Source organism: Mirounga leonina, unplaced genomic scaffold (genome assembly GCF_011800145.1).
Source record: "Mirounga leonina isolate KUSES-001 unplaced genomic scaffold, KU_Mleo_1.0 Mir_366, whole genome shotgun sequence".
In the NCBI taxonomy this organism is placed as follows: Eukaryota; Metazoa; Chordata; class Mammalia; order Carnivora; family Phocidae; genus Mirounga; species Mirounga leonina.
The window spans coordinates 25,611,425-25,638,299 of NW_023270709.1; the positions used below are offsets into that span (position 1 = coordinate 25,611,425).

General features: G+C 43.0%; 1 long non-coding RNA gene and 1 pseudogene across 1 annotated transcript in view; both read right to left on the reverse strand.

The window, feature by feature from the left end:
- Nucleotides 1-1,090: 1,090 nt before the first annotated feature.
- On the reverse strand, nt 1,091-2,857 carry LOC117997475 (annotated as a pseudogene).
- Nucleotides 2,858-5,701: 2,844 nt separating this feature from the next.
- The window catches only part of LOC117997477, a 38,066-nt gene continuing 16,892 nt past the window's right edge, over nt 5,702-26,875 (reverse strand). The window contains exons 2-3 of the long non-coding RNA XR_004675826.1: nt 26,539-26,594; nt 5,702-6,172 (exon numbers count right to left, since the gene is read on the reverse strand). This is a non-coding gene — a long non-coding RNA (uncharacterized LOC117997477). The remainder of the gene's footprint in view (nt 6,173-26,538; nt 26,595-26,875) is intronic.

Consider the following 26,875-nt stretch of genomic DNA (forward strand, 5'->3'; position numbering starts at 1 on the left):
AATACATATTCTCTGTAGAGTGTATTTAGATTGATTTTGTTAAATAACGACATTAGAATTTCACAGGTTTTAAAACCAGGACAATACTGCTCTTTGATTTTCTTTCTTTTTTTTTTTAAGATTTATTTATTTTAGAGAGAGAGTGCATGAGTGGGAGGAGCAGAGGGAGAGAGAATCTCAAGCAGACTCCGCACGCTGAGCGTGGAGCCCCTCACAGTGCTCGATCTCACCACCAGGAGATCACAACCTGAGCAGAGACCCAAGAGGCGCCGCTCAACCAACTTCGCCAGTCAGGCGCCCCGGATTTTCTTTAAAACTCCAACCCAGTGGCTCTGTTGCTCATATGCATGATTTGTTGCTGCAATGTGCTACGTAGAATGAATGGTACCAAATAAGCTAGGGATCCCATCTGCAAGCCCCAGCCTTTCCCCCGACTTCAGTAGGCATCACTGATAAATCAATCTTGTGTACAATTCCTTACGGCTAACCCTTTCACCTTCGGCAAGGTTACTTACAACTCCTACAACTTTTTAATATTGAGAACCATTTAAAATATTCTTAATGCATAAACACAAAGATTTGGACTTAAACCAGGAAAAACAATAAAGATTTTGGCTTTTTTGATAAATATTTATAATATTTATTCTTCCTTAAAGTGGAAGCTCAACTTTACCCCTGAAATGTAGCTCTGCTAGGCAGCTGCTGATGTGCCCTCCTGGGAATTCTGCATAGCCTACCTCTTGTCCCCAGCCCAAGCACAGGCCACCATGGTCTTGATCTCTAAGACAGGCCAGCACTGAGGATGGCAGGTGAATGGCTTAAAAACAAGGGAAATCATTTTGCTTCCCACACTGTTTTATATTCCAGTAAATACGCTTTGAATACAGATTCTTGTTCAGATACTTCTGCCTCTCCATTGTCAGAGATTTGTAAGGGGCTATGGGAGTCAGAGGGGAACAGAGGGCAACATTTCCTTGACTTCTTTAGCCTAACTGCAAGACAACTCTTCTCTAGGAATGCTTTTTTTCCCCATTTTTCTCAAAATCACCTCCCACAGGACTCTGCCTGGACATGCTCCTTGGGACCTTTGGAACTAGTGAAAAGTATACTGATTGGAAACACAAAGTTCCCTTTGCTCCTTTGGCCTCTGCCCCTGCCCTTGCCTAAGTACAGACAAAATACAGAGGCCACAGAGACTGCTTAAAGCTCAATTTCAAACGTCTTTTGTAAGTCACTGGAGAAAGGGTTGGTGGGAGAGGGGTTAGTACACTGCCGGGACTGGGCTTTCTAATGCTGCCCACTGGGCTTCCAAAGGATCCATGGGGCAGGTACCTGCAGGCCCCTCTGCGTGCTTATCTCCTGAGGCCAACCTGCCATCATCTAACACTAGATGTACTAGAACCACTGAGGTGCTGAGCAGTGGCTTCAGGAAGGGACTGGAAGCAGCCTGCCCGTCTCAGGCTGAGGGAATGTCGGCCGCTTGACCAGCCTGGGAGACGGAGGGGGGTGGGCGGCCTGAGGGTGGCCTGCGGCGCCGAACACGTTGGATACGGTCTGGGAGGGAGTGATGCCCACCACAGGCACATGCGGGGCTGGGCAGGGCATCCTGGTGGCCACAGGATAGGACAGGGCAGGGACAGAGGCTGGCTGCAGGGGTGGGACCACGCCCACTGGCACCGACTGAGAGGTGAGCAATGCATTTCCTGGGAAAGGCCACACTGGTAGGGTAATAGCAGTGAGTGGAGGAGGCTGGACAACTGGCTGCAGAAGGACAGCTGAGGGCTCTCGGACCCCTCTTGTAACCGGCGGTCAGCCTTGGCGGGAGTGCTTCTGCGACCAGCCCGGGAGAGACCCGGAGATGCAGCGCCAGTAGACCGACCGCACTCCGTCCCCGAATGTGGGGCTGCCGTTGTCTTGTTCGCAGTGTTGGGGGCCTGGGCACAAGGGTTGGTTTCCGCACAGGCACTGCTGTTGGTGCAAGAGCAGTGAGGTCTGGCTTAGCAGCAGGACCACGGAAGGCTGAGTCAGTGTCATCATCGTGAATGTCAGGAGATTGCGAAGCTACCCCTGTCACTGGCTTGGTCCTCAGGGCAGATGGGAGGACCTCTGGGGGCCCTGGGAGGGTGTGCTGAAGGCACCAGGGGTCTGTGAGCGCGGGGAGCTGATACTCTCTGCTTCCCCTCCCACTCCTGGCACTTCTTGGCATCTTGGATTTGTTTCAGACTCTCCTCTCTTACTGTTTGCTCGGTGGTGGCTGTGACACGGAATGACCCTTCCCTCATCACTGGCATCAAAAGTAGCAGTCACTCTGTATTCCTTCTCCTGCGTCTGCTTCTGTCCTAAACAGGCCGCAAAAGCAGAGCCGACTGCGTGGCTCAGTCCTTCACCCGTGTCCTTGACGGCCAGGAAGCAATGACAGATCCAGCGCCCAGTGGTGCCGTCACGACTTATGTCAGAGACGGCTCTATCAAAGGTCCTCTGTGGGGCACAGGAAGAAACTGTTTCTGTTGTCTGCTCAACTGTGAGGTCCTTCGTTTTTTCATCCACAACTCTGAGTCCACTTGCTGATGCCCACAGGACTGCCTTCCCTGCTTTCTTTCCAGTTTTTCCAAAGAAGCCTTGGGAGAACTGCCTTTCAGCTTTCAATCTTTCAACAGCATCTTCACCGATGCGCATTTCTCTTGACTCGTCAACTTCTGCGAGGCCACGGTCCTTCACTGGGAAGCGACATTGTCCAGTACGAACCCCTCCTTCATCTGCTGTCTGCCACTGGTGTGGACGACTGGCCTCTGGAACCTGAATGTCTTTCTTTCTCCTAAAACTTTGCCATAGTTTCTTCATTTTACTTTTTACAAGCTGGCTCTGAGTCTTGGCTGTGCCCTTTACACCCTGTGTGACTCTGGACAAGCTTCGTAACCCCCCCAAGCCTCAGGTTCCCCATCAGTCCTCAGTGAGGTGTCTGAGGATGGCTGGTACACCAATATTCCGATCTATGGATGTGAATCAAGATCTTGGGTCGCAACAGCAGCTACGCGGGACCTCCTCTCTGGAAGAAGTTGCTCAAGCCCCAAGTCTGCCCCTGCCCCCGACCAACTCCAGAGCCAATGCCGAGACTCGGCCCCCGGTCACCACCACGCACCACCACCTCCCCCATGACAACAGGCCCCTGGTTCATGCTTGTTGATCTGGCCCTGACTTGTACCCATGTCATCCCCATAGGAGAGTTCTTTTAATAACAGCTACATTCCATAAAATTTACCTAAAGTGTACAATTCGATGGTTTTTAGTATTTTCAGAGTTGTCCAATCATCACCGCAATTTTAGGACATTTTCATCACCCAGACAAGGAACCCTGTACCCATTAGCAGGTACTCCTCTTTCTCTCCCTCAGTCTTAGGCAACCATTAGCCTATGTTCTGTCTCTGTAGATTCGCCTTCTCTTACATTTCATATAAATGGAAGCACACAATGTGTGTTCTTTTGTGACTGGCTTCTCAGCATAATGGTTCATTCATGTTGTGCTGTAGTATGTTTCAGTACTTAATTCCTTTTTAATGCCGAGTAATAGTCCACTGAATATTTCATATTTTTTTATTGAGGTAAACATATGTAAGTTTCAGGTATACAACATTATAATTCGATATTTGTGTACACTACAAAGTGACCACCCCCAAAAGTCTAGTCACTACCCATCACCATACAGCTGAGCCCCTTTACCCATTTCGCCCAGCCCCCAACCCCCTTCCCTTCTGGCAACCACCGCTCTGTTCTCTGTATCTATGAGTTTGTTTTCCTCTTGTTGGTTCGTTTGTTTTACTGTTTAGACTCCACTTATAAGTGAAATCATACAGAATTTGTCTTTTTCCAACTGACTTACTTCACTTAACATATACCCCAAGGTCCATCCATGTCGCTGCAATGGTAGATTACCTCCCTTTTTATTAAGGCCGAATTGTATTCTATTGTATTTATATACCACATCTTCTTTTTTAAAAAATTTATTTGAGAGAGAGAAAGAGACAGAGAGAGAACACAAGTAGGGGGAGGGGCAGAGGGAGAAGCAGACCCCTGCTGAGCAGGGAGCCCGTTGTGGGGCTCGATCCCAGGACCCCAGGATCATGACCTGAGCCAAAGGCAGAAGCTCAACTGACTGAGCCAGCCAGGCGCCCCAAACACCACCTCTTCTTTATCCGTTCATCTATGGATGGACACTTGGGGCTGCTTCCCTAACTTGGCTATTGTAAACAATGCTGCCATGAACATAGGGGTGCATATATCTTTTCCAATTAGTGCTTTCATATTCTTCAGATTAATCATCTTTCGTTTATCCACTCACCAGCTGATGGATATTTAAGGGGTTTTTTTTTTTTCCTCCTTTTTGGCTATGAAGAATAATATTGCTATGAGCATTTGATTAAAGGTTTTGTAGAGACATATGTTTCCAATTCTCTACAGAGAGAAATGAATTGACCTAGCAGTGAAATTACTGGGGCAAATGTTAACTCTATCTTTAACCATTTGAGAAACTGCCAGACTGTTTTCCAAAGTGATGGCACCATTTTACATTCCTATCAGCAGTGGATGGGGACTCCAATTTCTCCACATCCTTGTTATTATCCCTCTTTTTGATTCTAGCTATCCTAGTGTATGTGAAGTGGTATTTGATGGTGGTTTTGATTTGCCTTTCCCTAAATTTTAAGGCTGTGAAGCATCCATTCATGTGCTTTTGGCCATTTTTCTGTTTTCCTTGGAGAAATTTCTTCTTTTTTAAATTTATTTTTTAAATTTAAATCCAATTAATTAACATATAATGCATTATTGGTTTCAGAGGTAGAGGTCAGTGATTCATCAGTCTTATATAACACCCAGTGCTCATTACATCACGTGCCCTCCTTAATGTCTATCATCCAGTTTCCCCATCCCCCCACCCACCACCCCTCCAGCAACCCTCAGTTTGTTTCCTATGATTAAGAGTCGCTTATGGTTTGTCTCCCTCTCTGGTTTCATCTTATTTTATTTTTTCCTCTTTTCCCCTATGATCCTCTGTTTTGTTTCTTAAATTCCACCTATCAGTGAGATCATATGATAATTGTCTTTGTCTGACTGACTTATTTCGCTTAGCATAATACCCTCTAGTTCCATCCACGTCATTGCAAATGGCAAGATTTCTTTTCTTTTTTTTAATTTTATTTATTTATTTGACAGAGAGAGAGACAGTGAGAGAGAGGGAACACAAGCAGGGGGAGTGGGAGAGGGAGAAGCAGGCTTCCCACCGAGCAGGGAGCCCGACATGGGGCTTGATCCCAGGACCCTGGGATCATGACCTGAGCCGAAGGCAGACGCTTAACGACTGAGCCACCCAGGCACCCCAAGATTTCATTTTTTGATGGCTGAACAATATTCCATTGTATATATATACCACGTCTTCTTTATCCATTCATCTGTTGATGGACATCTTCGCTCTTTCCACAGTTTGGCTATTGAGGGCATTGCTGCTATAAACATTGGGGTGCACATACCCCCTTTGGATCCCTACATTTGTATCTTTGGGATAAATACCCAGTAGTGCAATTGCTGGGTCATAGGGTAGCTCTATTTTCAACTTTTTGAGGAACCTCCATACTGTTTTCCAGAGTGGCTGCACCAGCTTGCATTCCCACCAACAGCGTAGGAGGGTTCCCCTTTCTCCACATCCTCGCCAACATCTGTCGTTTCCTTTATTCAGAGATTTTGTCCATTTTTTTTAGTTGGGTTGTCTTTTTATTATTGAGGTGCAAGAGTTCATTATTCTACATATAAGTCCTTATCAGATATATGATTTCAAGTATCTTCTCCCATTCTGTGGGTTGTGTTTTCACTTTCTTGGTGCTGTTCTTTGGAACACAAAAGTTTTAAGGTTTGATGAAGTCCAATTTATCTATTTTTTCTTTTGTTGTTGCTTATTCTTGTGGTGTCTTATCTAAGAAACCACTGAAAAGTTTTTGCACCACTATAATCATGAATCATGAAAACAGGAGCAGATGTCGAGGTAAAAAACGAAGTTTCCCATTTCAGCTACTAAGAAACAGAATTGGAGATTCTTGGTCACAACTGAACAACTCCTATAACACTGTGTTCTGAGGGTCTGTGTCACGTCTCAGTGAGATGAGTCAAGAAATATCAGCAATGTGCCCTGGAGGAAGAAAACACTTCTAGCTCAATTTTCTCTACAATTTGGAAGGGCTTTAAAATTGGAAGGATAATCAAAGGGAATACATTTTTAAAAAGCCATGACCGCAATGTTCTGATGAAATTCAGATAAAAGTCAGATAGAACTCAGTTAAAATTTAGCTTCGTTAACAATGGAAAAACCTTACCCAATCACGTTAGAAATGGCTTCTTTGAGTTAGGCTGCTTCTAACAGTGGGATTTGTGGAGTGAGGAGGATGGCACCTTGATTAAAAATATCTGCTTAGGGGCGCCTGGGTGGCTCAGTCGTTAAGCGTCTGCCTTCGGCTCAGGTCATGATCTCAGGCTCTGGGATCGAGCCCCGCATCGGGCTCCCTGCTCCGCGGGGAGCCTGCTTCTCCCTCTCCCACTCCCCCTGCTTGTGTTCCCTCTCTCGCTGTGTCTCTGTCAAATAAATAAATAAAATCTTTAAAAATAATAAAATAAAATAAAAATATCTGCTTAATCTCCCCTTGGAGGGTTTAAATGGCACCATTAGATACATCGTGTAACATCTTCTTAGTTGGAAAGCAGGCACCACCACAGGTTACATTTTTAGTAAGAGAACACTTTATGAAGGTTCTGTGCTAGCTCGCTCCCTGGATCCAGAAGGCTCCAAGTCTAACCTCCTGACCTCTAGGCAAGCCACCTCTTCTGGGTTCATTCCAAGTCAGGAAATGATTACTCAAGCATATGCTTACATAGCCTACATATAGGATAGTAAGAAAGCCAATGACGTGTTTAACAATTGTTCTTCACTCTTCTAAAAGGAACCAGATAATTTACCTTTAAAATATACGTTGTCTGCACACACCTTCTCGTCTTAGAAAAAATCTGGTTTTCTCAACATCTCCCCTCATACTTATGACCATGCTAGATTTTTCAGGAATTCTCAAATATTTTGTTCCTTCATTAGTGCTATTAGGTTTATGAGACATGGTCTTGACTTTTGGTCATATTTATGATACAAAGATTAATAAGCACGATACAGGACAAGTTTATGCTTAAACTATGCAGGCCTGAAGAACTATCTCCGATACTCTACAATTTGATCCTAGAACCAGCAGCACCAGGGACCTGGTCTCCAAATTTCAACCATACAGGTTTATCACCTAAGGTAACTATGATAATGTGGGCTAAGAAAAATTGCACAGTCCAACAGAGCTTATTCACGGCATAGACTCTAGCATATACAGCCTTCCCATCCACAACGGAGTCACAAGGTTACTAAACAAAAATGATATAAAAAGGAAAAAGAAACTATGTTTTGAGACCTTTGCTGGGGTGGGGGTGGGGGAGTAGGAAGTTTCTTAATTTCTCCTCTAATCTGAGCCTAATTTCATGTGGGCCCAAACTAGGCAGGTCAGTACTCATTTGCAGGCTGACAGTGGGCTATTTGTTTAGTGAAGGCCTAAAGCAAGACAGAGGCTTGGAAAATGAGATTTGGCCAGGTTACCAGCATTGTCCCCAAAATTGGAATGTGGTTGAGAATCCAAGGAATATGCATGTGAATACTCATACTGTACCATGGATTTTCTTTATTTTTTAACCTTTTTTCTTTCCCCACTCCCTTTCTCTCTCTCTGTTTTTTATTTTCTACTTCTCGAACTCTTGGCAGGAGGCTCGGTTTCTCACCACGTGGGCTTCTCCGTAGGACTTCTTGAGTGCCCTCAGAGCATGGTAGTGGCTTGTCCCAGAGTGAGTGATCTCAGAGAGAGAGAGATGAAAGCCACACTATCCTTTATGACCCAGGCTTGGAAGTCACCCTCCATGACTCCCACATTGCTTCCACAAGTCAGCTCTATCGGGGTGGGAAGGAAGTGCACATGAATACCCTTGTGTTCAGAGTTGGGGATCACTGGTGCCATCTTGGAGGCTGACTACTATAAATATCTTTCGTGTTGTGTACAAAACATGCGAGGGAACTTATCAAAGACCTCCAGTTCTATCATAGTTAGGATAGACTAGGCCAGAAGTCAACACACTTTTTCTTAAAGAGCAATAGTAACTATTTTCAGCTGGCAGGCTGTATGGTCTCTGTTGTAATTAGTCAGTTCAGTGGCAGCATAAACAAGACATAAGCAAATTTGCATGTCTGGGTTCCAATCAAATCTCATCAAAACAGGCAGTTGGCCCATTGGAGGGAGTTTGCTGACCCTGAGCAGCAATAATTTATGCTCCGTGGCTTAAACCACAAAGGTTTATCACTCACACTATTTCCAAAACAGGTCTGCAGGGAGACTGTTCATTATGGACTTTGAGGAATTCAGAATTAGAATTATGGAATACCACATGCTTCCACAACCACTGAAACAGAAAACAGGAATATGGCAAATCCCTCACGGACTTTGAAAGCGACCACCTGAAATGACATCACTCCTACTCTCATTTCTTTGGTCAAAGCAAGTCACGTGGCTACCCTTAACTTCACTGGATCCCAGCAGTATGACCGTTCCATGTGCCCAGAGGAGAGGGAAGCAGATCTATTTGGTGAACAGCAGTGATTACCACCAGAACCATATTTTCTTTATTTTTTTTATTTTTTTAAAGATTTTATCCATTTATTTGTCAGAGAGAGAGACAGAACACGAGCAGGGGGAGAGGCAAGCAGAGGGAGAAGCAGGCTCCCTGCCGAGCAAGGAGTGCGATGTGGGACTCAATCCCAGGACCCTGGGATCATGACCTGAGCCGAAGGCAGCCACTTAACCGACTGATCCACCCAGGCGTCCCTCTTTCTTTTTTTTAAAGATTTATTTTTTGAGAGAGAGATTGAGTTCACAGCTTGGGGGAGGGGCAGAGGGAGAGAGAAACCCAAGCACACTCAGTGCTGAGCACGGAGCCCAGAATGGGGCTTGATCCCACAACCCTGAGATCACAACCTGAGCCAAAATCAAGAGCTGGAGTCTCAACTGACTCTACCACCCAGGTGTCCCCAGAAGCATATTATTTCTTACTACTTGTTCTTGTTCCACCACTAGACCTCTTTCCTTTTAACTGAAGATTTTATTTATTTGGCAGAGAGAGAGAGCACAAGTAGGGGGAGCGGCAGAGGCAGAGGCAGAGGGAGAAGCAGGCTTCCTGGGATCATGACCTGAGCCGAAGGCAGATGATTAACTGACTGAGCCAATGAGGCATCCCTATAAAGTCTATTTTCAAATCACATTTTGCTACTTTGCTTTTCCCAAGCCACTCTCACCTCAATTGCTTCAACTCTGGCGGATCTGTATTGCCCTGGCTTTCAGCAGACATTTACACTTTATAACTTACATTTTTTTCCTTAGTGAAGAAAAATCAGCATTTCCTTTGCCTGAAATGGAGCATCCCTAATTCAGCTTTCAATTAAAAGATAAGTGTTTTACTGTTTCCAGCAGAAAAAAATATAAGCTATTATCTACTTTCTTTCTTGCAAATAGCAGGGAAGTTAACCAATTACAAATACTTATTGAATATCTATTATATATGCATACTGTGCTATGTGTTTTGAAAGACAGAGAAAAATAAATTCTGGTCCCCAAAGACTTTTTAATAGTTACCAACATAATAATGAACATTTGAAATAAGAGTGAGCAATACTGGACTATATAATTAAGAGCTGAATTGTGAACAATAGGCATTGAGTTGAATAATAGTATAAGATAAAAGGGAGGCCAATGAAAGATGAATTAAATAGATGGGATTCATGCAGGAATACGCTCAAGTTCACTTCAAAAGTTGGGAAGAATTTCACTAGGTTAAGGTGGGAGAAAAGGGAAGAGAAGAAGGAAGTTTCTGAAAAAAGGAACACAATAACCGAGGGCACTGAAGGTGGATGCGAGTCTGGCATATCCATGAGAGAGTAAAGATATCAACCCAAATCCAATGAAAGATGCCCATTTAGAAAGAGCAGGAAATAATTTAGTAAAGATAGAATGAAGCTTTCGTTCCAAACGGCAGCCACTTGTCTCCCCCCTACTTCCAATACACAATTAAAAAGAAGAGTAAATCATTTTTTTAAATGAATAAAGCCATAACAGCTATGAGAAATGAGAAAAGAGCAATCAGCAGACAATAGCTTGTATATAATACCGATGGACCGATGCTAGCGGGGGTGAGTGGTAGCAGCCCAGCAAAGCCCTCCCCTCTCTGGCTCCCCATTTTTTCATTGTAACAGGAAGCCTCCCTGTGTAGCAAGCTCTGCTCATGAACACAGAACTCCCTGCAGCCTCTTCTGCTTTCTGGGTAATTCGCGAGCAGGAAAACAGCTCCATATGCAATAGTACAGGAAACACATCTAAAAAAAATCAGCTTATTTTCTCTTTTTTAAATATAAAAAACACCCCCCCCCCATCACTGGGCACGGGAGGGAAATCAGTTACATAAAAAGAACCAAAACCAAACAAACAAACAAAACCAGAAGAAGCAAAAGTAAAGGTTGACCTCACAAGGACCAATTTGGGTAACAGAAAAATAATTTTCCACACCTCTAGTTAATATTTTTGGAGGTATTCTAGATACAATAAATACCTAAAGTAAAAACAAGATGCCATAAATAAGGAACAATTAGAGAACAAGAAAGAGTACTTGGAAATTAAAAATATGCTTGCCAAACTTTAATTTTTTCTACAAAGGTAGAAATATGACATGAGAGAAAAAGAGAAAGACAAAAAGTAAAGAGAAAATATAAAAGAACTGGAGGTCTGTAACAGGTCCACAACACAACCAATACGTGTTCCAGAAAGAGAGCCCAGAGAAAATGCAAGGATAGAAGTTATTATAGAAATCACTGAAGAAAATCTACCAAAGCTAAGATTGAAAGAGGATACTGAGAGATTAGCAGGATAATATTAGATGTACTAAGGAAAAAAAGAAGATCCAGAGAGCACTGAAAGAGGGAAGAAATTGGTCACCTTCAAAGGAATAAACAGGCTATCTGCAATTATTAGACATCAGAAAACACTAAAAAATTTTTTAAAATGTATTAAAACAACTGGATATCCATATAGAGGAAAAAGAAGAATCCTGAGCCCTACCTCAAACCATACATGTAAACTGAGATGAGTTCCTGACTAAACATAATAACTACAACAAAAAGATGGGAAAAAACACAGGAGAATATATATCTTCATGACTTGGGGGTAGGAAGGACACTGAAAGCAAAAGCTGTAAATGGAAGAATTGATAAATTCATCAATTTTAAAACTTCTGTTCATCAAAAGATATTGTTAAGAAAATGAGTAGTCAAATCACAGATTGAGAAAAAAATATTTCCAAAACATACTTGACAAAGTTCTAAAATCCGTAATATATAAAGAACGCTGCAAGAAAGGAAAAAAAAAAAGACCCCTACAATTCAAAAAAGATAATCCATGTTTTTATTTTTTATTTATTTTTAAAGATTTTATTTATTTATTTAGAGAGTACATGTGATTGGGGGAAGAGCAGAGAGAGAGGGAGAGGAAGGGGGAAAGAATCCCTAGCAGACTGTGGGGCCATCCAGGTGCCCCAGATCATCCATGTTTTTAAATGAGTGAAAGATTTAACTAGATACTATCTAAAGGAAAATTCACAAATCACACATGAAAAACTGCTCAAAATCATTAGAAATTAGGAATGAAAAACTAAAACCAAAATGAAATACCATTATATAGTCACCAATATGGCTGAAATTGGGAAGACTGACAACAAATGTTGGCAAGGGCTGTGGAGCTACTGGAACTCTCATACTTTGTTGGCAGGGCTATAAAACAGGAAGACCATTTTGGCAGAAGATCTGAAGGTCCTCATAAAATGAAACTACTCTATGACTTCACAACTCCACCCCTAGCAATCTGTCCAAGAAAAATGGAAACTATGCCTACCAAAAGATGTGTGCAAGAATGTGTGTAGCAGGGCGCCTGGGTGGCTCAGTCGGTTAAGCGACTGCCTTCGGCCCAGGTCATGATCCTGGAGTCCCGGGATCAAGTCCCGCATCGGGCTCCCTGCTCGGCGGGGAGTCTGCTTCTCCCTCTCACCCTCCTCCCTCTCATGCTCTCTGTCTTTCATTCTCTCTGTCTCAAATAAATAAATAAAATCTTAAAAAAAAAAAAAAAAAAAGAATGTGTGTAGCAGCTTTATTCACAAAAGCTGGAAACTGGAAACAGTCCCCGTGCATCCATCAGTAGAAAAATGGATAAATGGTGGTACATTCATACAATGGAATGGATAGAGACCACAACACGGATGAGTATCAAAAACATGATGGAAAGAATCCTTACACAAAAGTGTGACTACTGTATGAGTCCATCTACATAATGTCCTAAACAGAGATAGTGAATCCATGATGCAAACAAATCAGAACAATGGTTACCTCTGGTGCAGGGATTTACTGGGAAGGGACAGGAAGGAAGGTGCAATGTTCTGTATCTTGATATGGGTCTGGGTTGCATTGTCAAAACTCACTGAATGGTACACTTCAAATTTTGGCATTTTGCAGTCTAGAAATTTTAGCTCAAATGAAAAAAATCGTAAACAAATATCAAATTCTAGGTAATGATATGCATGCTGACGGGTCTGGGAGTCAAGGGCAGGGTCGTCTGCGACTTATTTTGAAATTCTGAGAAAATAAGATGGATCAATAGATGAACAGAGGGATGGATAAATGGATTTTAATAAAGCAAACATAATGTTAATCATAGAATCTAAGTGATAGATGGGTGTTCAATATAAAATTCTTTCAATTTTTCTGTACTTTCAATTTTTTCATGACGTAGGGATAAAAGAAAACAATGAAATATTACTTTCAACATTTTGGAAGAAAATTATAAACCTAGAATTTTATGTACAGATGAACTGTCAATCAAACTATTGATAAAGCTATTTTAGGCTTTGCAAGAAATCATGAGTTTTTTGCCTACCCAGAATCACTTAGGACACCATCTCTTCCTCATCCATGGGGTAGGGTCATCCTACCTCTCAACCTTAGGGGTGGGCAGGTGACCCAGGTTTGGCCAATAAGCTCACTTCATGCCCTGGGCCACAGGGATTGTTCAAACATGAGCCAAGCAAGGTCCATTAAGAGACTTCCTTGGGGATTTTACTGGAACTGTCAGTAAAGTAGTTTTAGTTTTGCTAGGATCACAGTCTGTGAAGAAGACATGAGCCTGGAGAGATGCTGAAACCTATCTTTGCCAGCACATGAGGTAAGCTTGCTTGAGCATGAAGCTGGCCTAGAAGGAAACAAATGCAAGCACGGAAAAGAAGAAACAAGGCAGTGATGACACTGTTTGAGCTCCTGGATTCATTGTGGATCATAATTCTCTCGTTCTTTAAATTACAGTGGAGAAAATTATCTATCTATCTATAGATTTTATATAAATTCAAATTAATTAACGTATAGTGTATTATTAGTTTCAGGGGTAGAATTTAGTGATTCATCAGTTGCATATAACACCCAGTGCTCATTCCATCACATTCCCTCCTTAATGCCCATCACCCAGTTACCCCAAGCCCCTCCCCTACAGCAACCCTAAGTTTGTTTCCTGTGATTAAGAGTCTCTTATGGTTTGCCTCCATCTCTGTTTTTATGTTATTTTATTTTTCCTTCCCTTCCCCTGGGTTCATCTGTTTTGTTTCTTAAATTCCACATATGAGTGAAATCATATGGTATTTGTCTTTCTCTGACTTATTTCACTCAGCATAATACTCTCTAGCTCCATCCATGTCATTGCAAATGGCAGGATTTCATTCTTTTTGGTGGCTGAGTAATATTCCATTGTATGTATATGTGTACATATATATATAATACATCTTCTTTATCCACTCATCAGTAAATGGACACCTGGGCTCGTCCCATATTTTGGCTACTGTGTATTTTTAAAAAATATTTATTTACTTTAGAGAGAGAACAAATATGCATGAGTGGGGGGAGGGGCAGAGGGAGAAAACCTCAAGCGGACGCCTCACTGAGCACGGAGCCCAATGCGGGGCTGATCCCACTACCCATGAAATCATCACCTGAACCGAAACCAAGAGTCAGATGCCCAACTGACTGAGCCACCCAGGAACCCCCAAATATTAATAATATAGTGAGAAAATCATATTTTCCCCTTGGTCGTGAGTTGAACAGTACCCCCCCCCTTAAATTCATGTCCACATGGAACCTCAAAATGTGACATTATTTGGGCATGGGGTCTTTGCAGATATAACTAGTTAAGGATCTGGAGGTGAAGGCATCCTGGATTTAGGGTAGTCTTTCTATGAGGAGGAAAGGACACACACAGAGTCACAGGGAAGGAAGCCATGTGAAGAGGGAGGCAGAGACTGGGGTATTGAAGCTGCAAGACAAGGAAAGCCAGGACTGCCGGAGCCACCAGAAGCTAGAAAGAAGGAAGGATTCTCCCAGAGCCCAGAGACAGCATAGCCTTGCTGACGCTGTGATTTCAGGCTTCCAGTTTCCAGAACTGTAGGAGAATAAACTTCTGTTGTGTTAAACCACCTGGTCTGTTGTCACTAGGAAACAAAAATACCTCTTAATAAGGAAAAAAAAAATTAGAAACACTAAAAGCAAAATGTCCAAATGTGAAGCAAACTAAAATGTGGCAAGATTTTTGAGCAACTGGTAGAATGAAAGAAAAGAGGATGTGTTTGTACAGATGTTAAGAGCATATTGTTTTGAACAGTCCAGGGATGGTTAACAACGGATCTTAGGGGGAAAAGTCTACTCCTGGCACAATATTTGGCTCCACCGTGAACAATATTTATGTAGTCATAATAACATGAGGCCTATGTATTGACATAATATTTTCAGAATAAACCCATAAACATAAAGCTCTTAAATACTCTCACACACAGACTGTAAATGTGATGATCTTTGACAATGTGAAGCTAAAGATCTACCTGACAGAAATTGTTGGTGGAGTGTGTGACTCTTGATCTCAGGGCCGTGAGTTTGAGCCCCATGTTGGCATACAGTTTACTTTAAAAATAATAATAATGATAATAATAATTAATAAATTATAAAATTACCATCATTTAAAAAACATTCTTTTTTTTTTTTTTTTTTAGGTAGGCTCCATGCCCGGCATGGAGCCCAATACAGGGCCTGAACTCATGACCCCAAGATCAAGACCCAAACTGAGATCAAGAGTCAAATGCCGAATCAACTGAACCACCCAGGTGCCCCCCCAAAAATTCTTAAACAAAAAAAAGTTGAAAAGTGGAAGGAGAAAGAGAAACGGAAGAACAAGAGCCCTAGTAATCTCATTTTACTTTGTAAGGAATTAAGAAATACTCTCAAATGTCGGATGGCAAGAAAAAAGCTCAGGACTAAAAATAATTTATAACTATCAAAAACTGGAAGGCAGAATGAGGCGAGATGATATGGGGGCAGTGTTTCTGAGCCTAATTCTTATCTTTCATAAAGAGCAGAATGTCTAAATTGATAAATTAATAAATACATGCAACTTAAAAATACTTGTATAATATTATTATTTAGAATTATGGAGTAACCAGCAAGGCAAGAAAAAAGAGATCCAGGGTGCCTGGGTGGCTCAGTTGGTTAAGCGACTGCCTTCAGCTCAGGTCCTGATCCTGGAGTCCCTGGATCGAGTCCCGCATCGGGCTCCCTGCTCGGTGGGGAGTCTGCTTCTCCCTCTGACCCTCCTCCCTCTCATTCTCTTGGTCTCAAATAAATAAATAAAATCTTTAAAAAAAAAAAAAAGAAAAAAGAGATCTGGTGGAAAGTAATTTCCTCAAGCATATTCTAGATCAAGGAAACTACATTGAAGCCTACATCTGGGCAATGGGCCTAGGGTTAAGGCAGGACTGTTTTTGTTTTCTGGTTTTTTTTAATATTATCATTTCTATTTTTTATGTACATGAATGGCTTTGATAAAAATGCCAAAAGAGGGGCACCTGGGTGGCTCAGACAGTTAAGTGTCTGACCCTTGATTTTGGCTCAGGTCATGATCTCGGGGGTGTGAGACCGAGCCATAGAGCCTAAGGTCAGGTTCCGCACTCAGCGGGGAGTCTGCTTGAGATTCTCGGTCTCTCCCTCTCCCTCTGCCCCTCCCCCTGCTCGTGTGCTCTCTCTCTCCAGAATAAATAAATAAACCTTTTTTTAAAAATGCTAAAAGCAAAGATGAGGTGGATCAGATTATAGATGGCTTTACAAGGACTGGGCAGGGAAATTTATACTAGATTTCGACCTGACGATGGCACTGGGACAGGTGGTAAAGACATGGATTTAGCATTTACTAGGGAAAGTCCAGAAGACCCAGCATCTGGGTAGAAGATGACAGAGGTAAAAACAGAGGACAGTAGAGTTTTTTGGCCTGGGGGACTGTAGTGGATGGAATTACCCACCCCCTTCCCCAGGTCTGTGTTAAAGCCCTCCAAATCCAGTACTCCAGATTATGCCCGCATTTGGAGTTAAGGCCCTTAAAGGCATAATTAAGGTCTAATGAGGTCACTGGGGTCGCTCTAATCCAGTGTGACTGGTGTCCTTCTAAGAGGAGGCAGAGACACCAGCATTGTGTGTGGACACGTAAGAAGGTGGCCAGTCTGCACACCATGGAGAGGCCTCAGGAGAAACCAAACCTGCCAGCACCTTGATCTTGGACTTCCAGCCCCCAGAACTGTAAGGAAGTAAATTTCTTTTGATTAAGCCACCTTCAATCTCTCTCGTTTCTGTGGGGTTTTGCTACAGAAACCCTATAAAACTAATACGGAGATGAAGAAAATAGCCATGCCATGACCAAAGGCAGGACAATGGGAAGGAGGAGTGAGTTTGGTAAGACAGATACCTTCAAATTATGGTTCGAGTGAGCTAGCCAAGAGTTTCTGCATGGTAAGCAGCGAGGGGCACATGCCTAAGTGAGCAAGGGGCCCAGGCCTTTCCGGCACAGAGGTAACAGCTGTAGGAAAGATGGGATTTTGGGATTTTGGAGTGAAAGAGCAAAGAGAGCCTGGGGGCCTCGGGGGCTGAGGAATGGGAGTATCCAGCAGGGGGAGGGCATGAGGGGGAGAAGCTGCACAAAGAGAAAGAACAGCAAGCTAGCAGGATGGAAGCCAAGAAGAGAGCATTTGAGGTAGGAGAAATCTTTTTTTTTTTTTTTTTTTTAAATGCACCAAGAGGTCAAGAGATTGAGAAACCAGAAAAGAATAATGGGGATTTAGCTAAAAAGAGGTCATTGTTGACCTTTAAGAGAACAGTTTCAGTGCAGCTGTGGGGAAGGAAACCAGATTGCCAAATATGCAGTGGGTTGAGACTATGGACAGAGGAAGGCAAGGAGGATTCAGGAGATCAGGGAGGCCCCGGGGAGAAACAGCATGGTGGGAGTGACGAGGGACTATCCAAGGACCCGTTGCAGCTAAACGCAGAAGGAACCAAGGAGGTGGGAAACACAAGAGAAAGAAGGGAAGTCCTCCAGGGTGGTGTAGGATGGGTGGGAGCAGGAGGAATGAGTTTATTTTAGAAAGGAGGAAGGGTAAGACTGCCAGGGAGCCAGGAGGGAAGAGGCTGCAGAGATTTTGGGAACTAGGCGTCAGGATAATTGCGAGACTGATTAGGAAGTCAATGACTGCGAGGGTCAGGGAGGGCAGAGGGACCTGGGGGAAGGAGAGAAAGTCTGTTAGAGAGATTATGAGTTCAATAGAAGTCAGTAAGAAATCGGTGAGAGGCCCCAAGCAGTACTAACACCCCGTGACTATGGGAGCTTAAACACTCATAAGAATAAAGAATTCAGGGCTGCCTGGAGCAGTTTACGTAACCTTTGTGTGACCTCAAGAAGCTCCTTCCTGAGTCTTTTTCTGTGATTGCACTGCCATTTCCAGTGTTCTGGAATTCCATCCCACAAGCTGAAAGCCATTTATATACTCCGACACCAGGAGGAGTCTCTGCTAGGAAGATTTTTAGTACAAAATCAACTATTCTCTGTTCCAAGTGAAGGATCTAAGTGGTCTGCAAAAGGCAACTGGCTAACAGCTTTGCAGAGGAATATTCTGCTAAGCAAGATTAACCGAGACCTCTGCGCATGCTAGGCCCGCAGAAAGAAAGGAACTTTGGAAGTAAAGATACGAGTCACTCGGCAGCTTGGCAGCCGGCATGCACTCAACGGCTCAACCGTGGCCTCCGCACGCAGACTCCTTGCTTCTGCTCTGCCAGGCCTATGCTGGTGGATTCATGAACTCAAAATGGTTCCCGTGGCTCCCAGCCTCTCAGCTACATTCAAAGGCAGAAAACAGCATAAAAGCCTCTGTCCTCCTGGGGCTCCTCTCATCAGGGGAAAACATGTTATTTCCCAGCCGCCCTGCAGTGGTGTCCCCTCAAATCCACTTGCCATGCAAACAGATCACAGGCCTGGCTCCTCTTAGGTGTAAGGGAGGCCGACAAAAGGCTTGGCTGCTAGTGACTTATCCCAAGGGGTGGGTTTACCCCCCAAACAAAAGCAGGGGGGTAGCTGTAGGGTAGGTAACAGTGTCTGTCACAGTGAAGCTAACCCATGCACATAAACATTTGGTCTTAATTCTGCATCACATTTTGTATCATGTTTTCTGGGGGTTTTGGTTTTGTTTTTTTATGATTTTTTAAATCTTTCCTTCCAGGGACTCTATTTTCTTGTATGGGTGTGACTATAGTGTATATGGGTGTTTTTCCTAATAAAGTATAAGGAAATACCCATTTGTATTTTTGTTCTAGTTGATACCTTTAAAAACATAAATTCATATCTTACATGTAATCCTCTATTTCCTTTTTTTTTTAAGATTTTATTTATTTGAGAGAAAGAGAGAGAGTGAGAAAGAAGCGTGATCAGGGGCAGAGGGAGAAGCAGACTCCCCACTGAGCAGGGAGCCCGGCATGGGGCTCGATCCCAGGACCCTGAGATCATGACCTGAGCCGAAGGCAGACGCTTAACCAACTGAGCCACCCAGGTGCCCCTCCTCTATTTCTTTAGACAGGACGAATGACTCCTTACTATGAGAACTGGTAAAATTAGTTTATTAACACTTCTTCCCTCCTCCTGCTCCTTTTAGTATTTATCTTTACATTTTTAACTACACTTATTCTATAACACTTGATTTATTAGTTTTAAATGATCTATTATTATCACTGGCTATTAAGAATGATTGAATCAGCACAACTTAAATGACCTTCCTCTTTCTGTCATTTTTCCTCTCCCTACTATGTACTTTCTGTCTAGTCAAATGGGAATTGGGAAAAGGCACGTGGAACTTCCAGTGACGTACAAGGGAGATTTTCTTGCTTGGGAGATTGGTAAGAAGATGGCTTTTCACTTTGATACGGAACTAGATACATGGCCTCGTTGTGAAGGAAGGACCGGCTTCCGGCTCAAGGTTATCCTGCTGAGATGTACAAGTACCAGCATCTTATAATCAGTAGTGTGTGGAACTAAATATTAAGGGAAGTCTAGTAGCAGAGTCTAATATCCAGCATCTCGTACTCAGCATCCATCAAAGGACTCAATCTGTATGAATGTGCAGTTCCCCTCAGGTCTGCGTTAAGCAGGCTCTGCACCCAGGATGGAGCCCAACATGGGGCTTGAACTCACCACCCTGAGATCAAGACCTGAGCTGAGATCAAGAGTCAGATGCTCAACCAGCTGAGCCACCCCAGCGCCCCTGAGGTCTTATTTTTTTTTTTTTAAGATTTTATTTATTTATTTGAGAAAGAATGAGAGAGACCACATGAGGGGGGGGGGTCAGAGGGAGAAGCAGACTCCCTGCCGAGCAGGGAGCCCGATGCGGGACTTGATTCCGGGACTCCAGGACCATGACCCGAGCCGAAGGCAGTCGCTTAACCAACTGAGCCACCCAGGCGCCCGAGGTCTGTGTTTTTAAACACAGACTTTCTTCTGAATGTCATTAGTAGTTTGGGACCTAAGGCTGTCCAACCCAGAAAGCCGTGTAAAATGGGATAATCCCCTTTGCCCTAAGATTACATCTTGGGTTTGGTGTCACCCTGCTTGTTCATGCAGCTTCTGCAAACTTTGACCTTCTAGACTCTGCCTAGACCACTCATACCTCATGTCTCCTGTTTCTGAGTTGACTTCCTAACATGGGATCTTCTTTCTAGCACATCACCAGGACCTGCCTAGCCTCTTTGGCCACATATTAGCTCTTCTGGTACTTGACATCTTACCTTCCTGCCTGTTCGTGTCCACCAGGCCCCTCCTGGCTAGCCACACTCTCAGTCCCCTCCTCACTAGACCGAGCCTGCCCCATTGCCACTTCAATCCCATAGTGGCACTTAGTTGGAAAGCCAAAAAATGAGAACACTGCTCTGAAAACCCAGGAGGAGGAGTGTGCATGGGGGGAGTTGTCTACAACCGACTGACGAACTTTTTCTGGAAAGGCTTGGAGAGTAAACAGTTGAGACTTTGCAGGCCGCGCAGTCAGAACCACTCAGCTCTGCCTTTGCAGGAGGAAAGCACCCATCCCGCTAGGGTGGATTCCAATAAAACTTCATCTATAGATGCTGAAGTTTGAATGTCATTTCATGTGTCATGAAATAGTCTTTTGGTCTTTTTTTCTTTCATTATTTAAAAATGTAAAAAAAAATGTAAAAACCATTCTTAACTCGTGGACTGTTTAAAAAAAAAAAAAAGAAAAGACTACAGGCCAGATGTGGCCTGCGGGCTATTCTTCGCCACTGTCTGGTCTCTGAGACTGAATGTCAAACACTGAGCTGGCCCCGTGTGAATCCTAATGGAAGCAGGTTCTGTGGTTCTGTCTATTTAATGAGAAGGCATGTGATATCCTCAATGAGTGCTACAGAATTATTTATTGAAGGAGTCCTGTATCTCAATGGGATCTTACCATTGCCCTAAGTTCAGGAATATCTAAATACCAGAAAGTGGAAAAAGAAGGAACACGTGGACATCCGATCCCCCACAGTTCTTTGTTTTTCTTCCAAATTAACCAGAAATGCAGGAGAAACTGGCAGATAACAGCCTTGTTTTGTTCAAATGGCCTCATCTAGCTTATTCTAGCCTCAAGAAAGACAGCATTTCTGGCGTCCTAAGTACCCAAAATATTAGAAAACTGTTCTTAGTCTGATTGTGTTTGATTGGCTCCTTGTTAGTTTAGAATCAACAACCTGAGCTGAATATTTTAACATGGATTTTACTTGGAAAATGTCAAATCTTTAATTAACAAGCTTTTTTAAGGTATAATTTTCATGATTATAGTAATCACCAGGATAATACTGAGCAGCTCATTATCCATACATCCATTGTTTTACTCAACATCATAGGTTAGGCTTTTTTTTTTTTTTTAATAAACTTATTTTAGAACACTTTTATGTTTACAAAAAGTCAAAAAGATAACAGAATTCTCATATAATTCTCATGCACTTTCCCCCAGTGTTAACATTTCACATTACTGTAATATGGCTGTTTTATTGTCTTACTCAGCTGTTTTACTTCTGTTAAATCTGTATCGGCCACAGTTTTACCATATTTGGGAAATAATAGAAAATTAAAAAAGAAACTATCCTGCTTTTTAAGCTAGTTCCTTTTTTTAAACTTGTCTTTTCCAATAATAAACACATATGGCTTATTAAGGGTCATCTTATATGCTAGTTTATTTTCTGCATTTTGTTGATTTAAACATCCAAATTTCTTACTCCACTTAAAAAAAATAAAATAAAAGAACCCCACTCAAGGACTCAGCTAGCCTCCTCTCTTGTTCCTTATCTGATACATCAGCGCTGCATACTGCTCTCTCTCTTTCCCACTCTCAAGGTCCATCTCACCTCTGCCCAGCCTTACTTCTCAGCGCAACTGAAAGCATAACTCCTCAACAGCAAAGAATTTCTGAAGGGAACATTCACCTCTCATTCAGGTAACAGAGGGAGTTAGTTGAACAAGCTTTTCCCTTTTGATGCTAAGAGGATTAGATGTAGTCCTTTCAAGCGAAACAGATTCATTAGCTCTGTGAAGCATTAAGACCAGAAATCCATGTGTACTGAGTGTATTTAACCTGTTAATGGGGGTTTGTAACCGTCAACTTTAAATTATCTGTGGGGGGGGGGGGAGAATTTTATCATGGACAAATGACATCCCGCAACTTTATAATTGAGAAAGATGGTATTTATTCTGCTTTAATCTCCACCAAATCTTTCCCCTACGCCTCTAACATTGCAAAATCGTTTTTGCTTTTTACCTGCATTCCTCCCTCTGGATAGTTCCGGGTATAGTTTCTCAGTAAACATGCAAAGGCCAGAAGACATAGGACTGGAAGGTCAAAAGGAAGGAGCAGTGACTAAGCAGTTCATTCTTAGCCAGACATTCTCATGGGTTCTCCCACAGGAAATAATTTCTTTCCATCTTCTGGTGCCTGATAGGCCTTTCATAGAAGACAAAACGTCCTGGTTCTTAATTTGAGATAAAGGATGGAGCTGGGGCCATTTAGAACACCCATGTTTAAGGGCAAAGCAGAAAGGGGAGTTGGTGAAGGGTTCTGAGCAGGGACCCTGAAAAAGCAACAGAAGGAGCCAAGTGTCATGAACACTTTCACATGGTCAGTTAAAAAGAAAAAGTATCTGCAGAGAGATAAACATGGCAAGATGTTGACAGCTGTTGAATCTAGGTGATGGTGACGGGCACACAGGCCTTCATAGTATTATTCTTTCAATCTTCATGTACACACAAAATTTTTCAAAATAAAGAGGATGTGAGAAATCTGTGGATAGACAATATATGTTTGACCTTTTTCTTTTAAAAATACTGGGAGAGAGGCACCTGGGTAGCTCAGTCGGTTCAGTGTCCAACTTGATTTTGGCTCAGGTCATGATCTCAGGGACGTGTGAGCAAGCTCCACACTGAGCTCCTCGCTGGGGTGGAGTCTGCTTAGGATTCTCTGTCTCCCTCTGCCCCTCCCCCCACTCTCTAAATAAATGAATAAATATTGGGAGATATCCAAATATGATGGGAACATAAAATCACCACTGAAAAGTCATGATTAAATGTTCATAGTCATACTTGAGGGAACGCAGATCATAGATCTTTTTTTCCAGTTTCTTTGGCACTTTTCTTGGCAAGTGAAAAAGGTCATAATGTTTTCATGCAATACATACTTGGTTCTTTAACAACTGTGACAAATAGCAGAAAGAATTAAAGAATGCTACACTTTAATCCATTCGAAACACCAATATTTTGGGTTGTACATAATTAAAGAAATGTCTAAAACACTTTCTGAATCACTGTAGTAGCCCATACGGAGAGGCAGGCCTTCGGTGGGCAGGGGAATGCAGAGTCACAGAACTCCTCAATGTTACACAACTTCTATATAGTACCTTGACTTAAATCCAAGAGCAAAAATTAACACTTTCCTCTATTTTTGGTGAACAACGCATGTAACCTTAAATATCCTTTCCCTCTGGATTCTACCTAGGAACAGTCTAAATTTTTTTTTTTTTTTTTTTTTAGGCTTTCTAATTTTTTATCTAAGAGAAGGCAGGCTTGGCACTTTTATACTTACATCATCAATGTTAATATTTCTTGGGATTGCAGGAAGATTCATATTTTTTTTAAAGATTTTATTTATTTGATAGAGAGAGACATAGCGAGAGAGGGAACACAAGCAGGGGGAGTGGGAGAGCGAGAAGCAGGCTACCCCTCATCCACTTTCAGCAATTACCAGCATTTCCCAGGCTTGTTCCATGTGTTCCCCACACTGTTTTTTCTTCCTCTGGAGCATTTTAAAGTAAATATAGATAGACACCATATCATCTCACTTATAATATAGGAATACTTTTTAAAGATAAGGGCTTTTTCTTTTTTCTAAATATGCCAACAGCGTCATCATCACACCTAACAAAATTTATAGTGATTCCTTAATAGCATATATTTTGGAGTAAAGTATTAAGTTTCCAATAATTCTTAATATAATTTTGTTTGAATTTTCTTATATTGGCCTTAATTGGCCTTCTAAAGACTGAACTAACATGATACTGAAGAAATAAATATCTATATTTGCTATGGGCTGAATGTTTGCATCCCCCAAAATTCATGTATTGAAACCTAATCCCCAAAGTGCTGGTATTTGGAGGTGTGGCTTTTGGGAGGTGATTAGGTCATGAGGGTGGAGTCCCCATGAATGTGATTAGTGCCCTTATAAAAGACCTCAGAGGGGCACCTGGCTGGCTCAGTTGGTAGAGCATGTGACTCTTGATCTTGGGGTCATGTTTGAGCCCCATGTTGGGTATAGAACTTACTTTTTTTTCCCTTGATATATGAATACTTTTTTTTTTAAAGATTTTTTTATTTTGAGAGAAAGAGTGAGCCTGAGAACACAAGCAGGGAGAGGGGCAGAGGCAGAGGCAGAAGCAGACTCCCCATTGAGCAGGAAGCCCGCCATGGGACTTGATCCCAGGACCCAGGGATCATGACCTGAGCCAAAGGCAGACGCTTAACTGACCGAGCCCCTGAATACTTTTTTTTTGGTAAAGTATTTATTTTTAGTAATCTGCACACCCAACATAGGGCCCAAACTAATGATGCCAAGATCAAGAGTCACAGGCTCTTCTGACTGAGTCAGCCAGGTGCCCCAGCTTAATTTACAACAATAACGACCACCACCACCACCACCAGGGGCCTCAGAGAGCTCCCTTGCCCCTTCCAACATGTGAGCATGCACACGAATTAGGAAGCAGGCTCTCACCAGACACCAAATCTGCCTGCACCTTGACCTTGGGGTTCCCACCCTCCAAGTCCATGAGAAATAAATTTCTATCTTTTATAAGCCACGCAGTCTATGGTATTCTGTTATAGCAGTCTGAAGTACAGTAAGATAGTACTCACGCACCGGCCTTTAAGAAACTGAAGCTCATGGGCACCTGGCTGGCTCAGTCCGTAGAGTATGTGACTCTTGATCTCAGGATTATAAATCCGAGCCCATGCTGGGTATAGAGATTACTTAAAAAAATGGAATCTTTAGGGGCGCCCGGGTGGCACAGCTGGTTGAGTGCCCGACTCTTGGTTTCGGCTCATGTCGTGATTTCAGGGTTGTGGGACTGAGCCCATGTCAGGCTCCATGCTCAGCACAGAGTCGGCTTGGGATTCTCCCTCCCTCTCCCTGCCCCTCCCACTTCTTTGCCCAATCTTTTCGGTTTCTCATGCTTCTCTCTCTCTCTGTCACATAAATACATGAATCTTTATACATAATCTTTGAAAAAGAAACTGAAGTTCAATATTGCCAAAAGTATGGCAAGACAAGTTTTGTCACTGCTTATTAGTGGGCATGTAAGCTGGTTAGCGTACCAGGCGGATGGCATGTCAAAAGCGTAATTGAAGGCAGTTGGATGAAAGGATTACTCACAGATGTGCTCAGAGCTGAGGGCTCCTACAAGGGTCGGTGAAGCACCAAAGTGGAACAGCTGCAGGAAGTGGTTCGCACGGGCGCTTGCAGAGCCAGGGGAGGGGGCTCTGACTGAAACATGGCAGGAGGGGTAGGGGAGCAAGCCTGGGGCTCCTTCCTCCCATCCTCCCATCCTGCGCCTGTGTTTCCCATGGGGAACCTGACTGGAAGTCAGTGGGTGAAGACACTGTTGATACAGTTTTACAGAGGTCGGCCTCTGAAGGTACAGAGGAGAGTGGAGAGAGGCAGTGTGTATCTATCTAGGGGGCAAGCAGGTGATCCAACAGGGAGACAAGTTCACACCATCTACCAGTTCTATTTATTTATTTATTTTTATTTTTTAAAGATTTTATTTATTTATTCATGAGAGACAGAGAGAGAGAGAGAGGCAGAGGGAGAAGCAGGCTCCCGCGGAGCAGGGAGCCCGATGCGGGACTCGATCCCAGGACCCTGGGATCATCACCTGAGCCGAAGGCAGACGCTTAACCATCTGAGCCACCCAGGTGCCCAGTTCTATTTATTTTTGAAGATTCTATTCATTTATTTGACAGAGAGAGAGCACACAAGAACGGTGAGTGGGAGATTGAGAAGCAGGCTCCCCCCTCAGGCGAGAGTCCAATGTGGGGCTTGATCCCAGGACCCTGGGATCATGACCTGAGCCAAAGGCAGATGCTTAACTGACTGAGTCACCCAGGCGCCCATTATCTACCAGTTTTAAATGAACACCTTTGTATCTAGCAATTTGACTTCCAAGAACTCACCTTACAGAAAATCTCAATGTAAATCAAGTTGGAAAATGAAAAAAATAGGCTTATTTCGTATTTGTCGAGAGCTTACTGTGTATGAGGGACCAAGCAAGGCATTTTACACTTCATCCATACAAGAACCCTATGAGTTTGGCATGATTACTACTGCCATTTCACACTTAAGGAGATTACAGGTCCGTAAAGCTAAGACAGGGCCACAGAGTTAATCAGTGACAATACTGGGACTTACCCGCAGTCAGTCTGACCCCAGTGTCCGAGCTCTAGGGAAATCCACGGCAGCACCGTCTGTAAAAACAAAAGCCTGAGTACAACCCCGAGACGAGGTAAATCAATTATGCTGCATCTACACAACAAAATGCCGTGTAGCTTACGGAAGAATGGAGTAGGTCTACAGATACTGCCATGGAGAGATACACAGTACGTGGGCGGAAAACAAAGGCACAGAACGTTGTGCCCATTCGTACACAAACATGAAAGGTATGCAAGAAACTGAACAAGGGTTATCTTCTGGTTACCAGAACTTGTAATCAAGGGAGAATTTTCCAGTGTGTACCTTTTAGTCCTGT